This window comes from Camelina sativa, chromosome 16 (genome assembly GCF_000633955.1).
Source record: "Camelina sativa cultivar DH55 chromosome 16, Cs, whole genome shotgun sequence".
In the NCBI taxonomy this organism is placed as follows: domain Eukaryota; kingdom Viridiplantae; phylum Streptophyta; class Magnoliopsida; order Brassicales; family Brassicaceae; genus Camelina; species Camelina sativa.
This window is the reverse complement of record NC_025700.1, coordinates 25046499-25056591: the sequence shown is the minus strand read 5'-3', so window position 1 is coordinate 25056591 and position 10093 is coordinate 25046499. Positions and strand designations below refer to the sequence as shown.

At 36.7% G+C, this 10093-nt stretch overlaps 1 long non-coding RNA gene and 1 pseudogene across 1 annotated transcript; one reads left to right on the top strand and one right to left on the bottom strand.

Moving 5' to 3' along the window:
- On the bottom strand, positions 3424-5328 carry LOC104752340. The gene is made up of 5 exons (XR_761912.2): positions 5264-5328; positions 4889-4960; positions 3938-4705; positions 3718-3806; positions 3424-3617 (listed from the first exon to the last, which is right to left on the bottom strand). It is a non-coding gene; the product is annotated as an uncharacterized LOC104752340 (long non-coding RNA).
- Positions 5663-10077, top strand: LOC104752337 (annotated as a pseudogene).

Below are 10093 nucleotides of genomic sequence, written 5' to 3'. Positions count from 1 at the left end.
TATTTTGTTTTGTTCAAACGTAAATCTAAATTTTACATACTGGGATTTTTATAGTTAAACTTACCATTTTTCTTAGGGTGTGCTGATATATGTTGACTTTTGCTATGTTTATCCTTTTTGGTTTAAATCTTCTCATTTTTTGCTTAACACGCTTTCTGAAACTGGATTTTTCTTATTATTAGTTACCTAATGCTTTGAATTTTGGGTGATTGAATTCAAATCTTGTTTAATTTGTATCGGTTATTGTGGAAATTTTTTGAAACAACACATCTTCTTATTATATACTACTTTTTCAGTTATCATAATTTTGATGAAGTGGTAAATTGTATATCGAAATTGGCGGAAAAGTTATTGAATTGTTTCTTTAAGTATTTTGTTTTTTGTTGGTCATACTAGTATTATTATTAGGAGTAACGCTCGGATTCGTTTTTTTCTTTTTCTCTTTTCTTATAACTTCATCACCGTACCAATTAAATAGTGTAGATTGGTTTGGACCGTGAATTTAGGGCAATTATAGGGGCATTTTAGGACATATACCACCGTAAAAAAGATGGGAGTTAATTTTGTTTCGAAGACATGCAATCAAAATATGACACGTGTAAGAAGTCATGCGTATTGCCATGTCATCATCATTCCAGCGTGGCGAACATTTTTGTAACTTTGGGACCCACAATATTGTCTTTTGTACGGTCCGTTAAAAATGGGTAAAAAAAGAAATCTTTACTTTTTTCCATTTTTCTGTTTGTAATATTTTTTTATTTCGTACGAGTTTGGCGCCATGTGATGCCACGTGGTGTAACATCGTGGCTACTTCTGTTTGACCCTTTCTTTGACCCTTTTTTTCTTCTTCTTCTTTTAAATGTATCATCAAACAAAAAAAAAAATTTAATAGAAACCACTTATTTTCAGTAAATAATTAATACTGATAGTTTGTCATTTAATGTTAAGTTTATTGAATATATAATATATTTAAGTTGTTTAAAAATGTGTTTATTTGATATTAATCTGATATTATAGTATTAAATTTCAATACAATAATAAATAACAGTAGTGTGATTTTTGAAAAAAGAATGATAAAGTTTGGCTCTTAAAAATTGAATCAATTGGATTGGTTCAATTATCCTCCAATTGAAGTTAAAAAAAAAACTGAAGTATCCATAAAATAACGAGAACCTAGAGGTGAAGAAAGAGAGATGGAGACAGGTTCTTGTGAAGATGATATCAGATAGAAAAGTAACACACAAGAATTAATTCCTACTTTAATTTATGTCCCTTTTACTCTATTTTTTTTCTTCTTCGTCTTTACATTTTTTTCGCTGCTTTGTTATATTTTCTTTGAATCTTTCCTACACAATAAAAAAAAAGTTAAACACAAATATGCCTTTGTCTTTTTAAAGCTTTCAAGTTTCCACCATCTTAATTTGTGTTATAAAGGCCAATCTTATATATAAAAAGTATATTTTGTAAAGTAAAAGAGTTGCCAATTTGCCATGGTGCACACAACTTAGATACGTGTTTGCTTCATTCTTCAATATTAATTGTACTCCTAGCTCATTCAAATTTGTTATACATTATATGACGACGACCAACATTGCCGATATATTAACTTATATGGCCTATGGGTGTCTGGTGCAATTGATCAAATGTACTAATTTAAGATATGAAGTCTTCATCTTGACAAGAAAACAATGAAATCTTAAATTGTAGTTTCCTCTTTGATTGAAGAGCAAGTGACATTGCACCTTGACTTTGGTGTATGGTATCCTTTTCTTTTCTCTTTTGATTATAACTTTGATTCTCACTTTCCTTTTTTTTTTTTCTTTTCTTCTTATTTGATTCAACTTAAAGTTGGTGTTGGTATTATTCATGTGATATCAACATTTCAAAAGAAATAACCATAACCATTGCAAGAATCTTAAAGGGTGCCTTACCTAGAACCTTCATCTTTCCTTAAAGGAACCACTATAACTTAATTTGTTGTAAAGATTGAATTCATGCTTTTGAAATATATACTCATATATCTTTCGGTTCGTATACATGATTGTTCGTGTATCAAAGTTTTGATAATTGTGACTTTAATTATGCTTTTGTTCCAACATCATCTCACACACCTAGATCTTACAACAATTCAAAAAGAGGCTTCAGTGGATGTGTGTAAAGCTTCCCATTAAAGACATGTGTTTCATTAATTGTTGGGGCTTACTAGTGCATACATATCACATGTACTATGGTCCATCCATACATGAGAAGTTCGTGACCTAACGTACTACACTTATCAAATGCACCATATGGATATTGAAACTCACAATCATCATAAGTACCGAGAGTAAGAATTGTGATCTAAAGATTTTTACGGAGTTTCATATTTTGGTTATTGATGAAGTCTTCTCTCAAAAAGTCAAAACTATTAAATTACTCATCAGACCATATAGACCATTATGACTTTCAACATTTAGTGACAACCTATACATTGGATGGATGTATTGGTGTAATATCATTTTCAAAGCTAGATNCCTTCATCTTTCCTTAAAGGAACCACTATAACTTAATTTGTTGTAAAGATTGAATTCATGCTTTTGAAATATATACTCATATATCTTTCGGTTCGTATACATGATTGTTCGTGTATCAAAGTTTTGATAATTGTGACTTTAATTATGCTTTTGTTCCAACATCATCTCACACACCTAGATCTTACAACAATTCAAAAAGAGGCTTCAGTGGATGTGTGTAAAGCTTCCCATTAAAGACATGTGTTTCATTAATTGTTGGGGCTTACTAGTGCATACATATCACATGTACTATGGTCCATCCATACATGAGAAGTTCGTGACCTAACGTACTACACTTATCAAATGCACCATATGGATATTGAAACTCACAATCATCATAAGTACCGAGAGTAAGAATTGTGATCTAAAGATTTTTACGGAGTTTCATATTTTGGTTATTGATGAAGTCTTCTCTCAAAAAGTCAAAACTATTAAATTACTCATCAGACCATATAGACCATTATGACTTTCAACATTTAGTGACAACCTATACATTGGATGGATGTATTGGTGTAATATCATTTTCAAAGCTAGATGAAGTACCCATCCAATTACTCAAATAATAAATCGGCTCTCAAATATCGGATGTAAATGACAATTATTACGTCTGATTTTTATTGGTAAATTATCTTGGGAAGATAGATAGATAGGTAGATAGATGCATAAGAATAAGAGAAAAAGAGTTAGGTTTGAGAGGTCCCGACTCAATTAAAGATGTGTTGGGCCATCACTCTTTCTTGCTCTTCAAAAAATACCTTACTTAGCCGTATCACCGAAACATAACTTTCATAATTATAACACAACTTCAAGATTTATTTATTTATTTTTAAAATTGTTGCCCCATTAGGAGACAAGAGAAGAGGTTCTGCAAAAGACTTTAAACTTGGTGTCATGTGTGGTTGTGCTTATGGACAGTGTGTGGTCCCTTCAATTTTTATTTTATTTTAATTTTGTTCAAAAAAAAAAAAAGAGAGAACCAATGTGTAGATTGCATGATTCCCACTACTGCTTTCAATCTCATCTTCTGCTAAAATGCATAATGATCCCACCTCCACTTTCAATTCCCTTCAGACAAAATACGAAATAAATGTTTTATTATTATTATTATAAATGTATATGAATACGAGGAGAGTTATTCATAGAAATTGAATTTAAATGTACTGACTTGTTACCATCAGATCATGAACCACATTAACTCCAAGCAAACAGACAAAAGACAAAGGTGGTGGTTGTTGTTGTCAGATCACTGATTCACTTTCACCAAATCAAGAATTGGTTAATCAGTTTGAATCAAAAAGTAGAGAGATTAGACAACAGGTTATGTGTTGTTCTTTAAAGTAACTTACACAAATCTATCACTACATGACCCTACTTCAAGTCCCTACCTTGACTAGACCGATCAGTCTTATTCGTACGATCCAAGCAGAGTAAATGAGAACATGAGTCTCATTTTGGTCACTTCAAACTTTCTTTTTTCCTTTTAATGGAGATTGCAGGAAAACAATTATTAGCTCTTGCGAAGTGGCGGTGAGCTTTTGCTGCTACCTGTTGCCCTGTTGGTGCTGCTGCTCCTTCCTCTCAAAGGCCTACGTGTAGCACAGTCCCACAAGATAAATTAGTTTCTTTCTCTTTTAACTAGATTTGAAAGTAAAACATTGATACGAGATTTTCTAGTGAAATGATGATCCAGTTTCCTGTATGTTGAAGTTTGATCACAAGCTCCTGAACTAGTGTAGATGCAAGATAACAATGACAATACGTTTTTACATTGTTTTTCAATGTTAGCCACCGATAGAAAAGTTGTGATATCAATGTAGCTAGGGACCAGGCATACACCACTTGACACCAATTGCATAAAGATATCTAGTGTAATGTGAAGGTCTCAACCAATGCTTTTAGAACTAACAAAGAAGCAAAGCAGAGGAATGAGATAATTAGCTAAGTGTTCCTACAGAGGAATGGGCTAAACTAAGCGTCCTACAATTTACTTGACAGGGAGCTTCTTCCTAAATCCTCTAAGGAGCCTATACGTTCACACAATGTAGACGTCAATACATAACTAAGCAAGGTATATCTTTATTTCTTTAGCTGAAAAGGCTTGGAGAACTAGAGTAGGAAGAGGCTTTGTACGTCTTCCAGCGGGACCGCTTTCCCTGTTTAGAACAAAAGTGGAGATTACAGTGAGTACGATTACAATGGACAAACACTAGTCTATAATCTTGGCAATTTGATACCGAAGGCCATTTTAGCTATATAGGGCTAACGTTTCTTGAAAGTGTGTCACGCCATATAAGAATCTATTTCAGAATAAGACAAAGCAAGATCTTGATGAATACCTTACGGTTACGGGGCTTGGAGAACTAGAGCAGTAAGATGACATTCTACGTCTTCCAGCTGGACCTCTTCCCCTGTTTGGAACCAAAGAGGAGATTACAGTGTTTACTATATAACTGAGTACGATTACAATGAAAAAACACTACTCTGTAAGTAGCTACGAGAACTCAAATATTAGATCTTGGCAATTTGATACCGAAGGCCAGAGTTAGCCATAAGTTTGGTTAACGTTTCTTGAAACTGACAAGCCAAGCCATAAGTTTCTATTTCAGTATAAGACAAAGACAAAGCAAGATCGTGGACTATACTCAGTCATGAACTATGTACAGGTATCAAAGCTAACATTGAAATATATACATACATGGATTTAACCATACCTGCAGGGTGATCTCGGCCTTGAGTGAGAACGAGGCAGGCCTACAAATTGGTAGAGCTGTCAAATGGTCCGTCCATGGACCATTTGGGCGAGTCCATCTGGACATTCTTTTGCATGGACCAAAGTTGGACAGTCTCAAATGGACAATGGTCCACAAAGTGTCCATGCCCATTAAAACCATTTCTAAATGGTCATGACCATGGACAGCCTATTTTTTTTTTTATTGTAATAACTGAAAATATACTTCATTAATTTGCAGATTATTATTAAGTGGATCTGGTCATCATCTGAATATTTTTAAAAATGGCTTTAATATTTTCGGACTTATCGTTTTTAAAAATAAATAAGGTCGGAGTTGACAAAAAAAAAAAGAAAAGAAAAGAAAAGAAGCAATATAATGTTTGGATCAAAGCAATCATCAAAATTAAAAAATAAAATAAAAGGGGTAATCGCTATATCTTCTCTCTAGGGTTCTGGCTGTTGCTTCTTCTTCTTCTCCTTCGTATCTGTTTCTCTGCTTCCGTCACGGGAGCCGATATGTATTGTTTCTCACTAGAGGCGGAACCATCCTCGTTGCGCTGATCGCCAATCCTTTTACTTACTAAGCGTTGTTTAGGGAGTCCGGATTCTGATTTTGATTTTTCTTTTCTTCTGGTAATTAGGGTAGCGTGTATCGCTTAGGAATCGATTCTCTCCGATAGGATCCTTATTTTACAATCTGATTCTTCAGTTTTTGAAAGCGGTTAATTAGGGTTTTTGGTAGATTAGTTGGTTTCCTTGGTAGCGCGATTATGGACGCTTTTGGAATTGGGAGTAGTATAAATCATGCTCCAGTAACCGACGATCTTAAGAAATTTGGAGATAATCCTACAGGTCTCTCTTCTTCTCCTTTTTCCTCGATTCTGCTTTGATTCTTCTCTTTTTTGAATTCGATTTCTTCTTCTCCAGATTTTTTTGTTTGTTTGTTTGTTTGAATCTGGATCTAGTTTGATTTACTTCTTTCAACTCTGTAGTAGTGAATCAAACCTGAATTGCTTCTTAGTTGATTCGTTAGACCTCCTTCCTCATTAATTTTCCTTTTGGTTTCTATCATACGAAGAGGAAGAAGATTAAAGGATTGGTTGCTATTTCTTTCGTGAACGAACATTCTATTGTGTCTTTTTCCTTCTTAGCTTGTTGTGCATTTGTTTTCCATAAGGCTCTCATAGTTTCATCTCTAGTTCAGGCTTTGACTAATTGGAAGGGTTTCTTTTGTACAGGTAATACAATGTTTGATGCATCTCAGTATGCCTTTTTTGGGAATGATGTTGTCGAGGAGGTTGAGCTTGGTGGATTGGAAGAGGAAGATGAGATTTTATCTTTCACTGGATTAGGGGATGACTTTTCATTTGATAAAGAAGAGGTGAAAAATCTCCCACCTTATTTCCTCTTAGCTAGCTTCACTCTTTGTATGCAAGCATGAGGAACTCTCCAGAGATAAAAGAAGCTTTTCTTAGATTTTTAGTTTCAGGTTTTATTTTATTTTTAGTGGAGTGACATACCGTTCTCCCCAATTTTTGCAGGTTGAAAATTCTAGATCTCTGTCCAACGTTGATGATCTTGCTAGTACTTTTTCAAAGGTTAGTTAGCGTTAATACCTAAGATATGTGATCACACCTGCATCCTATACTTCCTTTTTCTGTATCGTTCTATTTTCGAATTGGTAGGATTGCTTTGAAGAAGCTTGTGACCTGAGATTTTTTTTTATCTTTGCTGTTACAGTTGAATAGGGAGCCTGATGTCTATAGAAATACGGGGCCAATCACTGATAGGCGATCAATACAGAGTGAGTTCCTATCTGCATTAATCTTGTGAAAGAATACTTGAGTAATTCAATTTTGTGTATTCACATTGATTTAATATATGATAGAATTTCTTAGTTCTCCATGTACATAATTTAGGTTTAGGAGATTAGAGTTTTTATATTTCAATTCTATGTCTTTCAGTTTACTTTTAACTTTATGATTTCGAGTGAGCTGTTTTTAATTCCATTCTCCTAATTCATATGTTTGAACGACCTGTCCCTGTTTCTTAGTTCATTTCCATGGTTTTCCATCTGTCTTGCAAGCAATGCTTTACTTTGTGGCTTAACATTTCAATGGTTTTTTTCTCAGATCCTTTAGCTGCTGAGTGGACCCATGGGGAGGAGTTGCCAAGTTGGTACGGCCGGAAAATACTGGACTCTGATGCCATTAAAGATGACAAGGTGTGGTCAGCACAGCCTTTTTCATCTCTGGACCTTGTTGAGCAGAGAAATCCTGACAGAACAACATTGTATCCGGAACCACAACGTCAACTGCATCAAAAACAGCTACCCAGCGAACCAATTCTTGTCCCGAAGTCATCTTTTGTTTCATACCCTCCTCCAGGCAGCATATCACCAGATCAGCGGTTAGGACACCCTAATATACCATATCATTCTGGTGGGCCTCCAATGGGATCCCCAAACTTCTCTTCTTTTCCAACTTTGCAGCCTCAGTTGCCTGGTATGCATCATGGATCACCGCAGCATGCTGGAAACATGCCTCAGTTTCGTCCTGCTCTTCCTCTAAATAATCGCCCTCCAGGTCAATGGATGAATCGTCAAAATATTCATCCTGGGGATGGTTCCGGTATCATGGGTAATGCGATGCTACAACAGCCGCCTCATCAAAACGGTTTGATGCCTCCACAGATGCAGGGTTCTCAGAGTAGGTTACCACATCCGATGCAGCCTCCTCTTGGGCATATGTCTGGAGGACAGCCTCAGTTATTTAACTCCCATCTTTCTCGATCATCATCCTCTGGAAATTATGATGGAAGCCTTGGGTTTGTTGATCCAAGGGAAGCAAGACCAGGATCAGGTCATGGGAACAGACAGAACATGCGTTTTCACCAACAGGGTTATGATGGTGGCGTTCAGAGAAGATATAGTGGGTGGCCTCCGTTCCGGTCTAAATATATGTCAGCTGATGAGATAGAGAATATACTGAGAATGCAGCTTGTTGCTACACACAGCAATGATCCTTACGTTGATGATTACTATCATCAAGCCTGTCTTGCTAAGAAATCTGCGGGTGCAAAACTGAAACATCATTTTTGTCCAAATCATTTGAGGGACCTCCAACAGCGTGCACGGACAAACAACGAGCCCCATGCTTTTCTTCAGGTTGAAGCTCTTGGTAGGGTTCCTTTCTCTTCAATCCGCAGGCCTCGGCCACTTCTTGAAATGGACCCTCCAAATTCAACTAAACCTGGTAATGCGGAGCATAAAGCTACCGATAAGCCCCTTGATCAAGAACCGATGCTTGCAGCTAGAGTGTACATTNTCAGTCTTATCCATGGCGGCGAATCCATCACCGGAATCTTCGATGCCGAGAAAAGCCCTAGGTTTTGTTTCCCACATCCCCACCGGTTTCCTCCACTTCTCCTCTGTCAATAAAGGTGTCACTAGGGTTTTAGCTTCCACCCATATTACGTTATCCCCTAAAGACTCCGCATTTACCATTACCGGATCCAGTTGGAAACCCGATTCCAGTTCCGGGTCTTTTTCTGACGACCCGAGAAGCGACGAACCGAGTTTGAGCGATTCTTTCTNTCCCGGACGGAGGACACCAGTTGAAACAAAGACGGCAATCTTTGTTGGAGAGCCTCGCAGATTCACTTCAGCTCGCTGATCCTCTTGCCAAGAATGGGGAAAGCCGGTCTCATGATGATTTTCTCTTTCTAAGGATTGTCTCTCTTCCAAAGGGTCGGAAACTACTGACAAGGTATCTTCAGCTTATTTTCCCTGGCAGCGACCTAATGCGGATAGTTTGCATGGCCATTTTCCGTCATTTAAGGTCATTGTTTGGAGTCCTCTCATCTGACGCCGATATCATTAAAACCACAAACAAGCTTGCGAAAGTTATAAACTTGTGCATTAACAACATGGAGTTAGGATCGGTAAGCGTGTGTCTAGCAGCGGTGTCTTGTTCTTCTGAGCAGCCACCGCTCCGTCCCTTAGGAAGTCCGGTTGGAGACGGAGCTTCCACGGTACTGAAATCAATACTCGACAGAGCTGCCGAACTTATCAGGGCAAATAATTTCAACAACGCAGTCATGGCTCTATGGCGCGCTTCCTTTAACGAGTTCTTTAATCTGGTGATGAAGTACTGCATAAGCAAATACGAGAGCATCATGCAGAGTTTGAATTCACAATTGCCACCGCATTTTGCCACGGAGATATCTGATGCAGCTACACAAGCTATTGCCCGCGAAATGCCAATTGAGCTTCTACGTGCAAGTTTCCCACACATTGATGAGCAGCAGAAGAGAATACTATTGGAGTTTATCAAAGGGTCTATGCACGGAAGCCAGAAAACCGAGCCAGTCTTATTAGGTTGATAGTATCAAAGATTGAAGCAGTAAAAGTGAAGATTCTGTATCGGGAAGTCTGTATATGAAGCAGAAGAAGATCATGCAGATACCCGCAAGAAGTGAGAATGGTATCAAAGTTTCTATTCGTGCTTCAAATGGACAAGACTGTTTTTGTGTCTTATAGGTAAAAAAAGCAGCAGAGAAAAAGTTTGGTCTCTCTGTACAGAGAAAAAAGTCTTTTTAGCTTTGCAAAACTCCTCTTTAGCCGATGTTTTGTTTGTGTTTCTGTCTTTCGCTTAGTTGATCTCTTTTGTGTTTTGAAACCTTGTTAATGTTTTTTTGATAATTCTCTTTCCTTTTTTTTTTCGTTCTCTGTTTTACCAAAAAACATTTCGAGTTATCATTATACTTTAGTTAGTAATGAATTCATTTGTTCTTCTTCCTATCATCCCAC